Source organism: Chiroxiphia lanceolata, chromosome 1 (genome assembly GCF_009829145.1).
Source record: "Chiroxiphia lanceolata isolate bChiLan1 chromosome 1, bChiLan1.pri, whole genome shotgun sequence".
NCBI lineage: Eukaryota > Metazoa > Chordata > Aves > Passeriformes > Pipridae > Chiroxiphia > Chiroxiphia lanceolata.
Window position 1 is genome coordinate 126,866,640 of NC_045637.1, and position 21,086 is coordinate 126,887,725.

General features: G+C 34.9%; 1 protein-coding gene across 1 annotated transcript in view; it reads left to right on the forward strand.

The window, feature by feature from the left end:
* The window catches only part of DGKB (diacylglycerol kinase beta), a 310,728-nt gene that overhangs the window by 154,620 nt on the left and 135,022 nt on the right, over positions 1-21,086 (forward strand).

Below are 21,086 nucleotides of genomic sequence, written 5' to 3' on the forward strand. Positions count from 1 at the left end.
AGTTGACAGTTTCCCTGTAAGTGACTTGAGCAAGGTCACAAAGACACACTAGTACTTTCTAACTCCCAGAAGGTGCTAAATGACCATAAAACACCCTGCCCTTCACTGTAAGCAATCTTGGATTTAAGCATAGAAATTTATGATCCACTTCTTGTAGAAGCTACTGCTTTAGTTTTAAGACTTGGTAGGAATGGGGTTTTGCCCAGTGCCAGACTGAAATTTGAAGGTTAGATAGGCTCCTTATTATTGTAGGAAGGCTGGATTTTTTTGGAGGGGGGTTATCAGTTCCAATTCCTTATACACATTTACATTCACCAGTAGAAAAATAATAGTGCTCAACATCATTCTCTACCTTTTGATAAGCTCAAGAGATACTCCTCTGAAAAACAACTTCTTCACTCCTTCCCTGTTTTCTGTCCTCAGCCATCTTTGCAGCTTCATTGATTTTAAACATGATCCCTAATGAAATAAAATGTACATGAACATATTGTTATATTTGTGTAAGCATCACTCTGATTTCTGAGTGAAGTGAAAGAGATGTGGAGATATCCGTAATTTATATGAATCGGTAACTGGCGTAGGAGAGAGTCTGCTTTTGAAAGAAAAGGAGAGAGAACTCAGCTGTAAATCTAATTCATAGCAATACTGCATTAACTATCATACATTTAGTTTTGAAATAGCTACAAGGTGGCACAATTTGTTGGCCATCAGAGTTGTCTTGGTAGTTAGAGATATGTAAGTATAACAAACAGGCATGTAAATATAACAGACAGACATGTCAGTAAAAAATGAGTTTTCATGAGTTCTGATGCTTGAAAAATGGTTTCTTAAATTTCATTTATTCATACCATTTTTAATCTGGTTTTTATGAGTATCTAATTGACATAATACTCTCCTATAAATAGTGCTTTTGGGTTTTATTTTAGTGTTCAACCTTCTTCCAGCTCTTGCCATCTCTAATGCAGCAATGGCTGCTTAAGTTCTTTCTTGACATCTTCATAGTTTGCATTCTTCACCACTTGATGCCAAAATGTTCATGTTTTTTTGATTAGTCCTAGCTTTTTGTCCTAAATTTTTGGTCTTCAGATATAAGTAACTGTCATTTGGAGGTTTCTTGTGGGTTCTCATTCTGAATTTTTCTCTTTCCCATTTTAATCAGTGCTGTTCGCAGGTCTTCCTTGGTGAGCCTGAAAAGATAGTTGTCATTCATTAATCTGTTTTTTCACTGTCCTCCTACATAGGACCAACAGTACATTTTCATCCCGTAATGTCAAATTCATCATGGGTTCCAGGTCTAAATAGGGCATGTTTAGGAGAAATGTGCCTTCTTTTGGATTCCTGAACCATTTACACTATCTGCTGTTGTTACAGCTGCCCTGTACAAACAGGAAATGTGAAAGGCTTTTACTTTTGCAGCTATGGGTAGGTATTATAGGGGACAGATGGATGCCATCACAACATATTTATCCCTCTGCTCAACGTGCAACATCTCTATTATCTGCATGTATACGTAATTTATTCTCCTTTGTGTGCCTGATCAGTTTAACCATCCAGGCAATATTTGTGTTTCTGATGCCACTTACTGAGCCAAACTTATTCTTCAAGGTATAGTGTTAACCAACTGTACACTTATCGTTTACTAAAAACTACTTGAAACTTTTAGCTCTGTGGACAAAAATATGTTTTGCTTATGTAAACTTCATCTCCACTAGCTTATTTTATGTATAGTTGTACTGATGAATCCTTTTAAGATTTGACAGGTTCTCTCTGTAAGGTTGAAGTGTTCAATATGTTCAAGACATACTGCAAAAGCAAAGTAAAATCTAATTTAGCAGGTTCTTGACAATTACAGTTTTGTTTGGAATTACATGCTTCTTTTTTCCCCTGAATTTTGTTTTCTGTTTCAAGCAAACTGCTCTTTTTCGGTCAGTTCCTTGCACAAATCAAACAATAGGCAACTGCTAAAGTTAACACAGCTTTCACACCACAAATATTCCTACAATTCTCTGTGATTCCTTATATATAAATCTTGGTAATCTAGAATCTGTAATATGTTTACAGACCATTTCCTGAACCTATCGAAATCTTTAGTAGACTTTTTGTTGTTGTTCTTGTTTCGGTTCAAGGGCACCAAATTTGTCTTCTTGCTTCCCAGATTATTTGGCATATGCAAAAGGCATCCATCAAGACATGTCTTAAAAGACTATAGTTGATTGTCTTTTGTACATTCTATTGAACGATGGTAGGTACATTATTGAATCAGCCCAAGTTATCCACAAAAAGTCAACTTATTTATACTGGTGAATTTGTAGGGACGGATCATTTAGTAAAACTATTTAAATTCAAGCTGGCAACATTTTCTCTGAAAGTTGATACTACTATATGGTAGGTGAACAAAAAGATCTTGGACCATTGGATAGGTGTTAATATAGAATCCAATACTGTTGCTTGAAAATAAAGTTTAGTAAGTATCATAAGATTGATTTTAAAAAATAATGAGCCCGTTTTATTTTATTTTGTTTTCTGATAGTCATTTCTGTTTACAGAATGATGCCTGTCTTTTGTGGTTTTTTCCCCCAACATTCAGAAAGATAAAAATGATAAGTAAAATAGCAAAGTAATGCTTTTGTTGCATAGATGTACATTTACTAGCAGGGAGCATTTTTAAGAAAAACAAAATGTATTTACATTCAAGTTTTCATCTGGAACTTGAAATTACAGATGTTTGTATCAGAATTCTGATTGTAGAATTTCTGTTCATCCAAACACAGGACAAAAACATTGTCATTGTAACCTTTGTGTACAATCAACAAACCAACTGAGCTTTAGCTGCTAAACATACATAATGAAAATCTGCGGAGATTTAAGGATAAGAACCAACCACTGAAATGACATGGAAAATCTTTCAAGTAACTAATAAGAACAAAGATATCCTAATCTGTCTTGTGCAGTCTGTAAGCAGAAAATTATTAATTCTGTTGGAAAAAATAGCTGGTTAATAATTATTAGTGGCACTAGAGTACTGAAGAATTTAAGCAAAATTTGCTTTGGCTTTGCATCCTCAGATGTAGCTGATGCACACTGTAAAAGATGCCAGGCAAAGTTGAATTAGAGCTGTTTTTTTAGTTCCCTGATTATGAACAGATAAAAAAAAGCTCCAGTTGATTGTACCTAGCCATGGGTGTGTTCATAATGCTTTGAGTAATTCCTGTGAACCTCCGTAGTAGAGGAACATTTTTGTAATCTGGGAACAAGAAGAAAGAGGAGTATGTTAATACAATCTGTGTGTAGTTTTGCAGCACAGGTCAGATAAAATCTTTGGCCGCACAGTATTACCACAGCAGCAAGCAACAAGCAGAATGGGTCTAGGATACTGGGATTTCTTTTCATCACTGTGCTTTTTTTTTTTTTTTTAAGTTGTTAAATGAAGTAACAAAGAAATGAACATGGGAGTTTTTCTGAAACTCAACTATCTGTGATTTTCATCTCCAGGAACATTTTTTATTTCAATTATAATTTAGTACAAAGCTGGATTATTGATGACAATTCTCTATAAACATGAGCTTTTAAGATCAGGATGGACAACTGTTTAGACCTTCATGGCTGGGAATCATGCCATTGCTACCCACAGCCGATGAACATACATGGCTGTTTGGCTCTGTACCTCATGCCATCTGTTCAGATGGCATTTTGCCTGCTCACAAATTGGTTAGACCTGTGCCAAGAGCAATTGCTCTAGATGGTTACACTGCAAAACACTGCAAGTGGTTCCTATTTTGTACAAAGGCTCTCTCTTTTGGACACCACTTTAACACTTTGTTATATCCTGTGGACATACCTGTATACTGCAGTGATTGGACATAGAAAAAGATCATGTCATCATCCTAACTCTCTTTTACTACTGCAACTACCTTTTTAAATCTTAAGAGGGGAAAACAAAATACATGTCATTTGAGTTGAAGGTGTTTCTCCTTATTTTCCATCTGAAAAATAATCATTCATTACAAGTTGGTAAGAGCTAATGAAAAGCTCACAAAAGTTAATAGGAATATCTGCACTGATATTAGTGTAGAGCTGTAAATTATGGATTACAGTGTGTGCTTACTAGTGGACAAAGTCAAGTCAACTGACAGTTGCTACTTGTGTTTGGTTGATTAATTGGTTTCTGGAATAAGTTCCTGAGAGGAGTAACAGGTTACAGAATGAAATTCAGCTGAGGTATACCGTAACCAAAAGTCATCACCAAGTGACATTTATACAACCTATAGAATAATTCTGCTGAGTCTTCTCTATTGAATAGATATCCATGTCATACAATTGGCACATTTGTTGACAGCCTCGACTGTGAACCATGGAAGTGGACTTATTGCTTGCCAGCAGAAGCAACTCCCGTAGGTAAAAGCCAAAGGATATTGGCAAGGAAACCTAAGCTCAGTGGATAAATATAGGACTTTATGTAGAAAATGCTGTCATCTTGCCAGGTTTCATAGCCACTAAAAAAATTTTAAAATCAAAACTAAAGTAATATTTTTGTTACTTGCAAGAGTTACAATGTAGAATTCAAAGTATGTGCAAGTGTAAAGCAATTATTTGCCTTTTTGTCTTTGAGTATAATTAAGTGTAGGAGTATTGTTATTTTCTTTCTGTGGACTTCTCCCTGTGCATGAATGTTATTTTCTTTCTGTGGACTTCTCCCTGTGCATGAATGTCACTGCTCACTTTGAGCATGCTTAGTTGAATCAGGATGATATCATTTATGTGGGTGAGTTTCCATATATTTGCTAGTGGGAGATATGATATTTTGCTGATTATAATCTGGAAGTGTTGCCAAAGCCCTTCATCTGAGTTCTACATAAGTAATACTGACTAGGTTTTGATTCCTAGAGGAAACCCAATGGGAAATAGCTGGGTAAACCTTAAAAAGGAAAGCAAAGAGATCAAAAGTCAGATCTGTTTGCAGTGCAGGATGTAGTCTGCTTGTAATTTGGGTAGGTATTTTCTTGTTTTCACAAATCACTATAAAGATAAGATAAAGTACTTATATAAAAGAACACATTTTTACTTTTAAGCACTTTTAAGTTAATCACAAATTTTATATTGTGCAGCTCCTGTGTTGTGAGGTGACTCATAAAGCTGATGACCAGAACCCCAACCAACTGAATATCTGTAAAAAAAATTTCTCATTAATTTAAAAGAGGCTAAGTTGTTATTTCTCAGTGAAATTTTCACATAGTAGAACAATTGATAGTTGTTCCGATGTTTTAAACCATTTGGTTCCGCTACTCATAACAGCTCAAATTTTGTCTAAGGACTGTGTCAGTTTTGAAGAATGTAGAGAATGCTTTAGAAGGTCTGTCACTATGCCTTCACACTAGACTGACACAACCTTTTATCCCATTTTAGTACATCAAGCAAGCAGCATTGCACATTCCATGTTCTAATAAGGGTTAATAATTCAAATTTTGTTCAATAAAAACAGATGACAAAAAATATAGAGCTTAAAAAGATAGTAGTAATGATTTCGTGAGAATTGACACATTTTGTACTTTTCCGCTGTCTGTAGGAAAGATGGTTAATACTGAAATCTGTTGTGTTCACACTAAAGCTTTGTGGTGGTACAGCCATCCTCCCCACCCCTCCTCCTCAGTCTACACTATGATCTCAGAATAAACTACAGAACTGGCAGGACATACCTGTGTACTGCATTAGTACCGTGAGGCTAAAAAGCAATAATTTACATCTACTTGTATTTTCATAGCAGAAAATTACCTTCTTGTGGGAGTGGTGAAACTTCACTGTTTTATGTGGAATAAACATGCTAGCAATTGGATGGGCAAAGGAAAAGCTGGTAAACTCTCACAGGTCTAGTGTGCACTGCATTCTAAGTTGAAAATTGGACATAGCTGAATGCTGAGTGACCCTTTAGCTGAGGCATTCTGAAGTAATTTGAATAGCAGTATTCTTCAAAAATCCCTGAAACATTGGGAACTGATTTGTTTTACTTCCCTGCAAATGAATGGGAATTTTCCTTTCACTTCACTGGGAGTAGAGTTGAACATTTCTCAAGTTGACCAGCACAAAGTAACATTTATAGGCAGAAAAAGGAGAGATTTTCTTCAGCTCCAACAAGTTCATTTTTAAAAGGCACTTTGCTGTAACCATGTAAACCTATGTAACCCTACAGTTTGTTAACACTGAACTTTAATGAGTCCTGATAAGAAGCCAATCAGTGGATATCCATTTTGCTAGTGATGATCTGAACTCCAGCTGATTGTCCTAGCAGCTGTGTGACTTCATTACCATTAGAAAGGCATACAGCCAAGCCAGCTGGAATCGAAAGAGGCTACTGAATTCACATAGCATGTCAGTTTTTTGGTTTATGTATCAGAATTACAAATTACTCCTATTAAAAACAAACAAACAAAAAAATAACCTACAAACGAGGTTCTTTATGAAAATGTATTTTAAAGGCAAAGTTTAAAAGCTTTATTATATCAAGTGGAGGCTACTTTGTCATATGGATGTTGAGGATTTTTTGTGCCATGCTATAGCTGTTTATATCTCTGTAATGTAAACTAAACAGAACATTTGCACTTTTGGCTATAAACTAAGCCCTAACTCCTCATTTGTTAGTTAAAAAAAAAAATTATTGTCTTTTGTATTAATGTTTTGAGACCAAATTATTAGTTTCTCTTCTTGTTAACAGGGAAAAAAACCTGCTGCTCTTTGACAATACAGGTTTGTGAAAAACGCCCAATAACTGTTGTAATGAATAGTATTTAACTGCTAGAGACAATATCCCTGAGGAGTGATTCCACCTGGCTGTGGATATTTTTAAAACATAGAATAGTACAGAGTGTGAATGGTGAATACAGAAGCCTTGTCACTGATTTGTACATACAGTACACAATAATCTTCTCAAAAAAAAAAAGAAAAATATCAAAAAAATGCAAGGGGAGAAAATTGTACTTTACAAGCAGGTCATGAAGGAAGACCTATGAAACTACAGAACTACTTTTAGATTGGTGCAGATTCAGTTGAGTACAGTGTGCAGTTCTGGGCCCTACAGTTTAAGAAGGACATTTGGGTACTTGCATGCATCCAGAGAAGGGCAACAGAACTGGAAGGGCTGGAAAGTATGTCCTGTGAGGATCAGCTAAAGACACTGGGTCTGTCTTGGTTTGAGAAAAAGGGATTGAGGAGTGACCTCATTCCTCTTTACAGCTTCTTGAGGGAGGGGAAGTGGAGAGGGAGGTGCTGATCTCTCTGGTATCCCATGATAGGACATATGGAAATGGTGCAATGCTGAATCACAGGAGCATTAAACTGAACATTAGGAAACATTTGTTTAAGAAAAGAGCAGTCAAACCCTAGAATAAGCTTCCTAGAGAGATAAGTGATTAAATCCCCATGCTTGTCAGTTTTTAAGAGGCATTTGGACAAATCCCAGAATAATATGCTTAAACTTTTTGTCAGCCCTGAAGGGGTCAGGCAGTTGGACTAGGTGACCACTGTAGGTGCCTTCTAACTGTTCTGTTCTATTCTGTTCTGAGTGGTCCCAGGAACTATCTTCCTAAGCTTATGTCTAAAGTAAAATTTTATTAATGGATCTATTATATTCAAGCAAATGAAGAAGATATAATTATATGCTTGAAACTTAGGGAAAATATTCCTGCAGAACCAGAATGAGTAAAGACTCATCTTGTTAGTCAAGAAATGTTATTGCTACTTCATATTTGAGTTCTTTTTCCATGTACTATAAAAGTAGTCCACATAAAATGGACCAGAACACAGAAAGGACTTTCTGAATGAATTACTTCATTAATCTCTTATGTCAGTTGGCTCTCTTCCTTGCATGCACCTGCACCATATATGTGTGCAGTCATATCTGCTTTCTTGTTCTCATCTTTTCTACTTTATTCCTTCTCAATGATTCTTTTATCCATTCTTCAGAAGAGTATGACTTTCCCTGTAAAAATAAAGGAAAAAAATTAGTCTGTTGATATGCTATGAAAACTATATTGATGTGAAAACTATGAAAATGTGTGTTTCACCAATAAATATCGGAGCATATTACTGAAACTGGACCTTCTCTTTCCTGGGTGACTGTTTCAGACTAGCTTATTGTATAAAAGGTTGCAGCAGCAGCACTGTTCTCTTATTAGGAAAAAAAAAGATAGAGGAAAAATACTATCATGCTTGAGCTGTGTCTACCTGTTAAATTAGTGTGTACAATTTTGGTCCTCACAAATCTTGTCAAAATTGAAGTAGACTTAATGAAAGTCAAGAGGAATGTTCGAAGATATGGAATAGCTTCCGTCAGAACAGTTATGTGGGCTAAAATTCAGTGGTATAGAAAACACGGTGAAGATAATGGGGTCTGTGTAAACATGAGTTAGAAGTAGATGGTGGGTGGTGAATTTATGTTTACTGTTTCTTCCAGTATAAAAACTGAAAGGCAGCAAATGAAGCTACTAGATTCCAGCTTCAAGGTAAACAAAAGAAAGCATTTCTCTATACAGCATGTAAATAAACTGCAGAACTCCAAAGATGCTTGCAGTGTGTTGGATCAAGGGACTGTGAAATTCATGACAGGGACATTTGGTAAGAACTGTTCAACAGGGACCTCTGGCTCTCAGAGAATATTTCAGTTTAGATTCTCTGAAGGTCCTCTAGATGAAGATCATATTTGTAACAAGTCTGATCAGATCACTTTCATTAGGGACTTCTCTAACTGAATCTTGAACACCTCCAAAAATGGAGATTTCACAAACTGTCTGGGCAGTGTTTCACTTCTGTCTTGTTGCCTTTCATCTATCATTGTGCACCTCTGGCAAGAGTCCATCAGTCTTTTCTGCATCTGGTAGCTGTAGACAGCAATTAAGTCACCTGTTGCCAGCTTTCTGTGAGGCCAAACAAGTTGCTTCAGACTCTGCTCAAGTGGCATGTGCTTCAGCCCCTGAGCAACCTACTGTGCCTCTGCTAAATATGTTATGGTATCACAAAATGACTGAATGAGTAAGGTTGGACGGGACCACAGTGGGTCATCTGGTCCAACCTCCCTGCTCAAGCAGGGTCATCCTAGAGCACATTGCACAGAATTATGTCCTGTCCCGGCAGTTCTTGAATATCTACAGTGAGGGAGACTCCACAACCTCTCAGGGCAATCTGTTCCTGCACAGTTAATAAGTTCTTCGTGTTCAGGTGGCACTTCCTGTGCACTGGTTCCTGCCCATTCCCTCTTGCCGTATTGCTTGGCACCACCAAGAGCCTGGCTCCACCCTCTTGACACCTTTCCTTCAAACACTTATGGACATGGTCTGTCCATGTCTTTCAAGTAATGGGAAGCCCAAGACGGAACAGTGCTCCCAGTGTGGTATCAGACGTGCTGAGCAGAGGAGAAGGATCACTGCCCTGTGCATGGTAGACACACTCTTGCTGATTGAGCCCAGGACACTGTTCATCTTTGTTGTGAGAGGTTTGGGTATAGTTCTGGGGTTTCTGTTCTGCTCTTTGGCTGAAAGCTAGGTGTTGTAGATTCTTTATGTCATCTAAGTGCCTCAAAGAAAACAATATGTCAGAGATCTTTAAAGCAGAAAACTTAATGAGACCAAAATTTGTGATGACTAGTCATTTAGAAAACAGCTTGACTTTCAGTTCTGAGCTGTATCCTTAGCTAGTCTGTTTGTGCTTTCTGGGTAAGTTTATAATTTGCTTTGGAGTCAGAGAAACTTCAATATTTTTAAATTTTTTTCTTTGGTGTATATATATACATGTTTATATATGTATATTGTTTATTGCTTGTTTGTTTGTAGGTTTATTATACACTACAGGAATAGTTCTGAAATAGAAGAAAGATTTCTAGTGCCTGGAAAAAAATCCTAAAACAAACAAACAAACAAAAAAACAACCACCAAAAAAACCCAGACCCCCCCACCCCCCACCCCCCAAAAGCTAATCCACAAACCATAGTATAAGCTATCCAAGATTCTCTCATCGAAATGTTTCTGTAATATTTTGCGGTAGTACATTGACCATCACAGGAATTAAATTCTCTTTATCATTAAAAAGTTAAGTTTTAGTTTATGTGACTGCTCCTACAATAGGAGGAAAATGGCACAGCCAGGAAACTCTAAAATCACACCTTTGCACAAAACTAAATGATTCCACAGTTGTTCAGAAGTTTGTAAGGTATATATGCTTAAAGACATCTAATGTTTCATCCATGCTAATAGTAATTAAAAAGAATACTTTCATGTAAATAGTCTAAATAAATATCATTGCTTTGGTATTCATAACTTTTTTTTATGTTATGCCTCCCGAGATTATTGATAACAGGCATTGCAAAAAATTGGTTGATAGTAGACTGTTGGTCTTAGAGGTGAAATTAGAAAAATACTGTTTAAAAATGAGAAAAAAAGCAAGACGTTAGGTTAAATATTAATTTGGATGTCTACAATAATGGGTACATATGCTATTTAAGGAAGTAATTATTCCACTGTGTAGTCAACAAGAGTATCGATTAGAATTAATTCACTACAAAAAGTCTCCAATCATTTTTAACAGAAGTTTTTCCTCTTTAACGGTACCCTGAAGCTTGTCTTTTTCATGGTCAATTTAGCAACAAATTTGCAATTAATCATTTGTTGATTGCAATGAATGGTCTGTCAATAATATGCAGCTTACATTGCTAAAAGGGTTATACAAAGCTTTATTGTTTTCCTTTTGTCTTGGGAACACTTTGTCTAGCTATGTTTCCTAGAATGGATTTTGAATAGATATTTTGAAGTAACTCATGCCAGTTTTAAAGACACACCATGGACTGCTCTGAGAGTATTAATCAAGATATGCCCTAACTTTCCTCTGGCATTACAATATTTGGACATCTGTTCTGACTCCTTATATGTGAAGTAGGACACATTGGCATAAATGAAGGGTTTCATTATCTTAAATGTCATAACATTTGTTTGAATGACTTTGTGTAGATTTTAAACACTGAAATTGTTATCATGGTTTTTTATAGAATTCATTGTCCTTTCAAAAGACTATAAAAATGGAAGACTTTTAGAAATTCCTTCCATAATTCTGAAAGCATAATTTACAATTTGTGCAATAACACTGAAATTGTTGTAGATGATACTTTAGTAATTTTGAACAGTGTAAGAATTCTTACTGAAAGAAAACTAAAGGAGAAAAATGCTTTTATTCCAGAAACAGTATTTTTGTCACAGATAATGTATACATGAAGGGCATTATGAAATGCCCCTTTGGGGAATGTTGACATAGATGATTTATTTGGAAAGTCATGGCCACTTGGACGGCAACTTTCATTTTGTTGGAAGGAAATGTCTGTTACCTCTGTTGTCCTTAAAACAGTGTCTCAATAGTATATTTCTTCTGGCTAGGAAATGGCTTTGAATACAATGTACATAATTGAAACTAAAAGAAAGATTAATCCTGATTTCAAGCTTTTCCAAAAGTTTGGAAACCTTTTGTTTGCACTGACCTTTAAATTGCATATATTTTTGTAGGTTTTGTAGTTAAAAGCAGTTTTTAACTGATTTACATTACCCTTATTAATGCTATCATTATACAAAATAGTTGCAACCATTAAGATAATCTTACTCTGAAATGATTTCTGATGTCATATGGATATGCTATTTTTTCTTGAGTAACAGTTAATATTAACAGCATTTGTCTTGGCTATCATTATAAGGATTACTTATTACAAACATCAGCAAGACAAGTGTCTGCTTACTGTGCAGCAAATTTTGGAATTCTAGCTTGTCATTTAGTATTGATTACATTATTTAAGTAGTTGAGCAAAGCAGCACTTTACAAACAGGTGCTCTTTGATTTGCAAATTTATAAAAATCTAGGAGCAGCTTTCAGCCTACTGCATTGTTGGTTTTTAAGGTAAAAAGTTGAAGGGTGATTTGACTATGCTTTCATTTAGACCAAAGATTTCTTTAGATCTCTCTCATGAAGCAAATTGATTTATTGTTATCAAAAAACAGTGGGGTTCTCCATCTGTAAAATATGTTTATAACATCATTGTCTGGCCTGGAGTTCAGAGAAACTGTCCTGTTCATGTTATTTGCAGTGAAAATTCATGGACCTAACTTTGACCATGTGCTTTGCTTGTCTCCTGAGCTCTTCTTTTCCTGCCTCTGCACTGCAGCTGGCTGCACCCTTAGTTTGATCAATTGGAGAGTAACTTTGTAAACTAGATAATTAATTTGCAGAATTGTATGCTACTATTTAGTGTAAACAACTTCGCCTTCTAGAAAACCTCATGTGTGTTGGAAATCCTGAGTAAATGGGACAAGGAGTTTTTATGCAGATATAGAATCCTCCCAAACAATTTGAGAAGAGGATACTGGCATAATATATTCAAAGCTACCATGAAAGCTGTAAGTTGCTAAACAACCATGACGCACTGAGTCTGTCCAGATGGTTAGGCGAAAAGCATTATGCAAGTGCACTCTTGGGAGGGGGAATTTTTTTGCTAGAAAATTTAAGGATTTACTCAGTTCCACTACACTTCCCTAGACTTTTTCACTAATATTCTGCGAATTTGGATCCTTGGGATGTGGAAAGGCAGCAAAAGCATTTCTTTGACCCTCTCTGAAGGATCAATTCAGCACTTCTAAAGCAATTGGGACATTTTTATTTCTCGAGTTCAAAATTCTGTGCATGTTAAATCTTAACAAAGGGGTTTAATGCTGTTTGCAGGGTTTCTGACCACATCAACAACTGCATTTTTTATTTTGCTGTGAAATTGCTTAATAGTGAAACAATATTGCATAAACCAATAGTGAAATACAGAATTGGTAGTTTCTGAGATTGCTGGGTGTTTTTCCCATTTCAGCTGAAACCATTTGTATGTACATGTTGATTTTGTAAAAAAAAGTTTCCAGTTCTTAATTATTACTGTCTTCAGTACAAAAAACCCTAATTTTTTTTTGTCCCTATGTATCAATATTTTGATAATAACCCGTGAGTTATTCCCTTTATATCACATAACAGAACCTCAATGTGGAATAAATAAATATGTCTAACCTCAAAGCTTTTTGATGTCCAGAGTCTACAAAAATAGATACTGCATGACCTCTATATGTTGCACGCTGGGTAAATCAGCACTGCAAAATATTTTACATATCTAAATTATTTATTCAAAGCAGCTATAGAAGAAGCTGGATTTGCTTTGAGAGGAAAATATATGTGAATTAATTTTGTAAAATTTGACTACACATGTTCGTATTTGGACATATTTTAACACTTTTCCATATATCCAAATATTAAGTGCAGAAAAGACTTTTCGTTCTCTAAGCCATAGCATGTTTTATGTTGGTTGCTTTTTAATACAGGATCCTATTATTCATAGAGAAAATCTTTTTCAGCCCCTAAATGCTCAGTAAGATCGCATCTAGTTCGATTTTTTAGTATACTTTTTTTTTCAGATACCCATTACTGCAGAGCCTAAGCTTTATTTAACTTGACAAAAACTCATATCAAACACTGTTTATATGAACTAATTATATTATTTGGTTAGCAGACATATTTCAGAGAATAATAATCCTTATTTTCATGGAAATATTGGTCATTGCTATGTAATACATGACTGAGTTTTGCACTCCAGAAAGGAGTCTGACCATTTACATTGCTTATGAAGAAAAGTATTCATTCACCTTGTAAGTTACAAATTTGATTAACAGTAGCAGTAAAAACAGTGTGTGATCAAGGTGATCTGCTAGGGTGTAATCTCTTCAATCTAATACTGCAATGAACATTGTTAATTTCATTTTATTTCTGCACTACCCTTTCAGATACTCAGAGAAACCACTCGGGTGGGAGTAAACTTGGCACGAGTATCTCACATGAATCTAGTGGGTTCTTGGAGGCTTCTTAGTTGCCCAGTCATTTTCAAACTTGCTGTTAAATAGGTTTGGCTCAGTTTGATACAAAACTTTTCTGCCATTTTCCCTATGACCTCACCCTGCTGTAAGGCAGTCTGGCTCTCTTGCATTAGCTGTAAGCACTGTGGAGAACCAGGCCATGTGTGTGTACTTGCGTTAGACTCTTCCACTGCTTCTTCAGGACTTGGAAGCCCTCATAGTCTGTAAAAGTATTTAATATTCTTTAACACCTGAAAAGGCTCAGACATCTCTCACTCTTCCCATGCCTAAGGCCTATAAGCATGCTCTCCAGTTGCTGTTGTTGCCTTCCCACAGCCGTGTCATACCTTGACAAGAAAATAAAGTAGAAGGATTCAGAAAATATTTTGATTGATGCAACATTGAGAACAAATGCAGATATTGAGCAAAAGTCAAGAAAGATCCTTCTGGGCCTACGAGAAGGAACAAAAAGGCTGTGTGAAAAATGCAAGGGAGAGGATCTTAAAAATTTGTCATAAATCAGTGAAAAGAGATAACATCTGTAGCTAAATAATCCAGCATCTAGCCCTAATTTATGACTATGTTGGGTTTTTTTATAAATTAATATTAGTTTGTCCAATAGGGAAGATAATAAATAATATTGTAATGCAAAAATTTAAATTTCAAATAGAAAACATAATGAATGAGGAAAACAGTGACCTTTTTCAATTAAGAGAAAAATATTCTTTCAGAGTGTAAATCAATGAGAGATGTTTCAGTGGTTTGCATATTTCTTATAAAAATAAATATCTGCTATGGAAACAAATGAATAACATAAATATGTATTAAAATTATAAGACTCTGTTGCCAAGGTTTTGACTAACAAGTTATGGGAAGTTGCAAAGGAGCAGTCAGGTGAATATTTATTATTTGATCCCTATCAAGCAAATGAGCGTATAAAATGGGTGATGATACAAGATTTGGCTTGGAACCCAGTGAGCATTTCAAAGGATTGCTCAAACTGTTGCATTTCAGGCATAACTTCATAAACTTAAGAAGTTAGGTGTGCTCAGTTTCTTGTATGATTAATAACAAAAGATTTCGAAATGGCAATTCAGAGCAGAAACTTGTCAACATGCCTTTGGAAGAGCCTTTCCAAAGAGCTTTCTTCTTGCTTTTAAGTATACTGGGAGGATAGAGAGAACATCCTAGCAGTTTAGGCACCTAAATTAAGGGCCTGAATTAATCCCCTAAGAATACTACTCTAATGAAAACTTAAACAGTGTTCAAAATGAAAATACTCAACAGGGTTTGTGTTGGTTTGGGATTTTTTTCTCTTTTTTTTGAGGTGTTGTGATTTCTTTATTAGGAGAGTGTTTGAAAACCATATATTAAGTTGAGTATAATTTTTCAAGACAGTACACAAGCAATTATTCCTTATCCCAAGTTTGTCTTTTTAAGTTTAAATTAAATTACACTAATTAGTATTTAACAAAAAAAAAAAAAAGCCTTCGTAATTGAGCAAATTACTCACTTTACTCTTCTAAAAACTGCAAAAGTGCTGACATGAAAGTCTAGGCATTCATTTCAAACCAGATAGACTTCTAATGTAAACTTTGTTTCTGTGCTTTTTACTGAACATACCTGTGAGCCATTTTTGTGTGTTTCTGAAGAATAGCTAAAGCAACAATACAATTGCATGGCTTATATTGACTTTCAGCCTGAGTGAGTTGTGTCCTTGATTGTGTTATGCTCAAACTCACTGTGCAGGATGATTTGGACAATTTTAACATAATTCTCAATCAGCAGTTATCAGAAATGCTACTGAAGGTTTACCACAGAGATCTTTTTAATATACAAGATATTTAATGCATTGTCTATATGGCTATGTTGGCTAATTGCCATGTGATCGCTTTTCTTCTCCTCTTTTTAGTGACTACATAAATACTCAGCATGGACCTAGAAAAACCCTTCTCTAGTTACAGTAAATTTAGGGTGACCAAATATAAAGAAAGGAAGATGTGCTCATTAACACAGTGTATCGTCAGCAGAGATCATCTTACAGGGTACATGTCCTGTGTACTGCATTGAGTCTTGGGGCACATGACACATCTGGTCTGATAATAGCCTAACTGTCTTACCTCCCAGTCTTCTTTGATGGTCACTGCATTTGATTAATAACTTAAAAATATAGACACATAGAAATGTAATGTCAATTTCTAAACCCCAAAATTGTATCTCAAATAAAGTCCTTGAGATACTGGTGCAAAGACTTGTCTTATAGGGCAGGTCTCTGTACTGGTCTTTACACAGTGGGACATGTGGTCACCCTGTATGAACTGACTGATAGTAAATACCGGTGAGTCAATTTGTGTATATGTCCACATGTTACAGAGTTATACACAGGCAGAACACCTTGGTGGTTTTTTCAACAAAAATATCTTTTCCTACAAAATGGATTCCACTTTGTGTCTGTGTGAAACAATTCCAAATCAAATTGTGCATTAACAGTGTCAGAAACTCAACATAGATCTGACTTCAAATGAAAAGGGAGACGAAATAGGCTTACATTTGAAGGCTTGTTCCAATTTTATGTTACCATTTCCAGATATACCATCCTCTGGTCTTTTGTCTATCATTTATAAATACTGTGGTTACTGATGTTTCATCCTGGGTTTTGAGATATTATCTATTTAAATGAGTATTTAAAATATAAATTCTCACTTGACTTAGTAATACATGTACCTCTGAAATATATTTGATCATGACCATCAGAGGGCTGACTGTCAAGAATATCACTGACAAAATAAATAGCATTATCTTGACAGTTTCTGTGTTTTTCTTGGAGAGACAGGAACACAAATTTTTTCAAATTTTTGTTCTTAGATTTTTTTGTAAGACAGTGAATGGTCATTATCTTTTAGTAAAGCTGTTTGAAAAAGCACTTGAAATCTTCTTGCTCTGATGTTCTCAAACTACCACCTTTCTCAGATATACTGGCTCAGAATATCAGTAGAAACTAAGACAACTATAGTAACTAGCATTTCACCAAAAACTAATGTATCAATGAATTAATTTTTTTAAATCTCTTCCTCTCTCAGGTTAATTCATGTAATTTAATAAAAAACATGGGAGTCAAATGTGAAGTGACAGCTGGATTCAAACAAGTCAGGATCTGAAGCTTCTTTGCTACCTTTTTTTATACTTGGTTAATCAATGGTTCAATATGATTTGTTTATCTGAGATTGTTATTATGGGGGGGAATACTAAAACAAAGGATGTATCCATGTTTTTTGTGGGTTTTTTGTATATTTTCAGAAAGTAGAATGCATAATCATAAGAATGTTTGTTTATCTAGAAAATAACTTTTAAACCACTACAGTGAACTTTCTTAATCTATTTTCAGTGATTTTTTTTTTTTTTACATCTATACTATTTCACATTAAAAACTGATAAGAGTTAACTGGTTGTTCAGGTTAGATTTGCATTCTGATCCAAAGATTGCAGGTTGCTGAGTTATCCCTTAAGCTTCCCAGCCTTGTGGATCCATTAAGCCTTAATTAAAGAAGCATCTTAGAAAAAAAAAATAATCAGATCATTTATATCCAAAGAAGATGCACACTGGTCATTTGTTTGTTCACCAGCATAAAAATTATTATTTAATGGAAATTTTAATCACAGCAAGCTTATAGATAGACATATATTAAATGCATTAATCTTTCTATAAGGTTATTCACAATGTATAAGGTTACTCCTCTGAAAAGACTGCTTCAGATTGCTTTCCGGTAATGCTAATACCCATTAAAAAGATGAATATATATGTGTGTAAGTCAATCATAAGGTATTAAAGAGGTGTAGCAACTTAAGCTTCTTTTCTTCTTGGCAGGTCACTTTGAGAAATGTCCTAGTTCAATTAAAATATTTTTTCCATTTCCTAGGAGTAGATTCAGATATGCTCTGTCTGTTCTCTATCTTATCTTCACTGTCAGGATTTAAAACAAACCTGAGTGAGATATAAGGATAGTCCAGCTACTTCAGGCACTGAACAAGTTCAAATGTAAGGGTGCATATATGTGTTTTTGTGTGCATGTTCATCAGATGTGCATCCAGGTTGAATATTTGTCCAATTTAGGGATACATTTTTTAAGAGTATGTGTACAATTTTGTAGAATTTAAACTCAGATAAACTGCATTTTCTGTTCTTCGAGCACCCATTCTTTCATCTCTACTTTTAAAATGCTGCAGTAGTGAGTGGAAACCATATAAATGAGGGAGGCATACAAAAGAGCATACGGCGTGGTAGTTTTTTTCAGATTAGATTGGTACTATGAAGTTAAAGTTAACAGAAATTATCATCTAGGCTGTTGTCATTTAACATGTTAATGACTGAAAATACTGTATATCTGAGAAAAGAAATGCAGTATTTTAGACTAGTAGTGTACAACTCAAATATTCATGTAATAGTCTCAGAAACACAAAATAGTCAAATTAGTTCCTTGGTTCTGCCATAAATGCTCTGTATTCGGCATTACTTTGTGTCTAGCATTGATTTTGGTGCAAAAGTGTTCCTGAAAAAAATCTCAATTCTTGGATGCTTTGGTCTGGATGCTTTGGAAAAATATTAAAATACTTTAGATATAAAATGAGCTCTGTGACTGAAGTATGGATGAAGTGAAAGCTAATAGTTTCATATTAGAGTGGTACCATAAGATCTTCCTTCTCCTTTCATCTTGCAACAGGCTTGACAACAACATTGTGTCTCCTCAGATTATTATTATTAATAATAAAGTTTTTGCAAATTTTCAACATGTTTGTATGCACTTATGGTGTGTTGCTTTAAAAAATGGAAAATGTTTAGATTCAGTTATGGTAATGCTGGAAAGTTGTATTTCAGGCCCCCATACATATGAGTTTATGTAAAAAAGTATAAATAATGCTCACAGGTGATATTAGTTATGTACCAATATCTGACTGTCATATGACTTTTCTAAAAAAATCCTGTTCACTTGTTACTTTTCTAGGTAATATGATGAACTGTGTGAGTTTGCTTTACTGAATACTGCATTTTCTCTTTTGCATTGGTTTTATAATAAAATGCAAAAATAATTTCTCATATTTTACTGGCCATCCACAATATGGGGTACCAGGAAAGGTCAGCATATTAAGGCGACAATATGCAAATATTTAATTCACCGTACGTATGAATATTGCTCCATTTCTCAGTATAGTTAATTAGGTGATTTTAATATAGTTTCTGACAGAAAAAAAAGAAATGAATTCACCATTGGTCCATCAGCAGTTGTGTGCTCTAAACGGGTTGGGCTAGAAGCCACTATTGGAAATGGCTGAATGAAGTATGCTAAAATTAATCCTGTTTCTAATGTAGCCAGAACAGCTCACAATGAAAGACCCTCTTCTCTCCTCAGCCAGCAAATTTCTAATGGTTGTTCCTCAGGATTTGGGGGTGGCATCTGGTAGTTCCAGCAGCTCTTGGGAGACAGTACTTGCATTCCTACCCATTCTCAAGTTCCTCTTATTTTCAATTCTTCCCATTATTTTTCATTCATTTATACCAGTCTATATGCTACTGTCATAACATATAAAAGAATACAGACATTTGAAAAACAGAAAACTCCATTTCTTGGTTTTCTTTCTTTTTTTCCTCTTATCTTTTTTTCTCCTAAAGCAAAGGGTTGTTTTGCTAATGCACAACCAGCATGGGCTGGTTTCAGATTTTCCTATAGCAGGAAGTTATGGTTAGGAAGAGGTCCTTAGGCTAGGGAATCTAAGGACTCTCTACGTTGGATTTGACTTAAGGTTTGAAAGAACAGTTGGGCAGTATAAACTGAAGAAAGCCTTAGCAGCTCTCCTTTTGAGCTTATCTGTGTGTAGTTACTATTCTGGTTTACAGTTTCCATTAATAAAAGTAGCTCTTCAGCAATTTTTTTTGTGAAATTGGTCTGGTATGTACCTGTCTTGTGTTGTACCTGTCAGAATTAGCTTTGTGTATTACTTTTTTTGCCTGTCAGATCATTAAGTTAGTTGATTCATTTTGGAGTCAGAAAATGTTCGGGGAGGGGAAAATTTTGATCCAGTCAACCTTCCATGGAAACAACTGCCTGTTTGCCGTCTGCAGTGGGCATTGATCCCTAGCTTGTTTGTGCCTTGCATTTGTTATGCATGAGTAAGCACATTAGCCTTTTCATTTCATTCATTAGACAGTTAGTCCTTGATTAGTGTTTCCTAGTTTCTGTCAAAAACGCTACTGCTCCTTTATTCATTTTGTCTTGGATCTGCCTTTTGCTTCAGTGTGTAGAAAATGAACAGTTAAATACAACAGTAGTCCTTTTATTTCTTTTTCATATAAAACTGGCTAACAAATATACTTTTCTAATGCTGGCACATCTAATGTGGGATAAAGTATGAATGATGGGTCTTTCTAAAGTTAACAGAGTTATTATTTTAGTTCAGCTGGCAGGCTTTGTTTAGAAGTGTGATGTCTCAAGGTTTACTGTCAGCTTTATTTCATCCGTCTCCAAGAACTGTGGGATCACCTGGATACTTGTGGATATTTGCCTTATAAAATTGCACAAAAAAATAAATTTAAAATAATGATGAGTGCAGTTTGAGAATATAGCACTGAAAATTTCCGATGACAGTTTGGATGACAGGACAGAACAATAAGGCATTTTATGACTAACACCAGTCCAGTCACTGGGGAATTTTGCTGTGATTTCCTTGTAGAACAGTAAAATGTTGAATGACGATTCAATTCTTAAAAATAATAGAAAAATAAATAAATAATTTTGTGATGTGCATGTGGCAACAAACTATGGGCATCTTTAGAAACTACATAACAAAATCATGAATAAAATTGAATATTTTGATGGAGTCAATCACACTTATTTGTGATTTAGATTAACATTTATTAGTTTAAATAAAATTAAAATTAAAATTATTTTAAGCAAAACTTTTATCATGTTTGGAATCATTATTAATAAATGATTTAAGTATTTAATTTCGATTTTTTCTTCCAAATTCTCATTGTTTTAAAATAGTTTTAAATGTTGCCAGATATATTCATACTTAATTTAATATTTCTCTCTAATTCTTAGGTTTTGTATTTCCATAATTGTTGAAGTTTGTAAAAGGGGGGGGAGGTTCATGTAGGTGATAGTTGGTTATAGTAACAGTTTTGTTTGTAGTTTT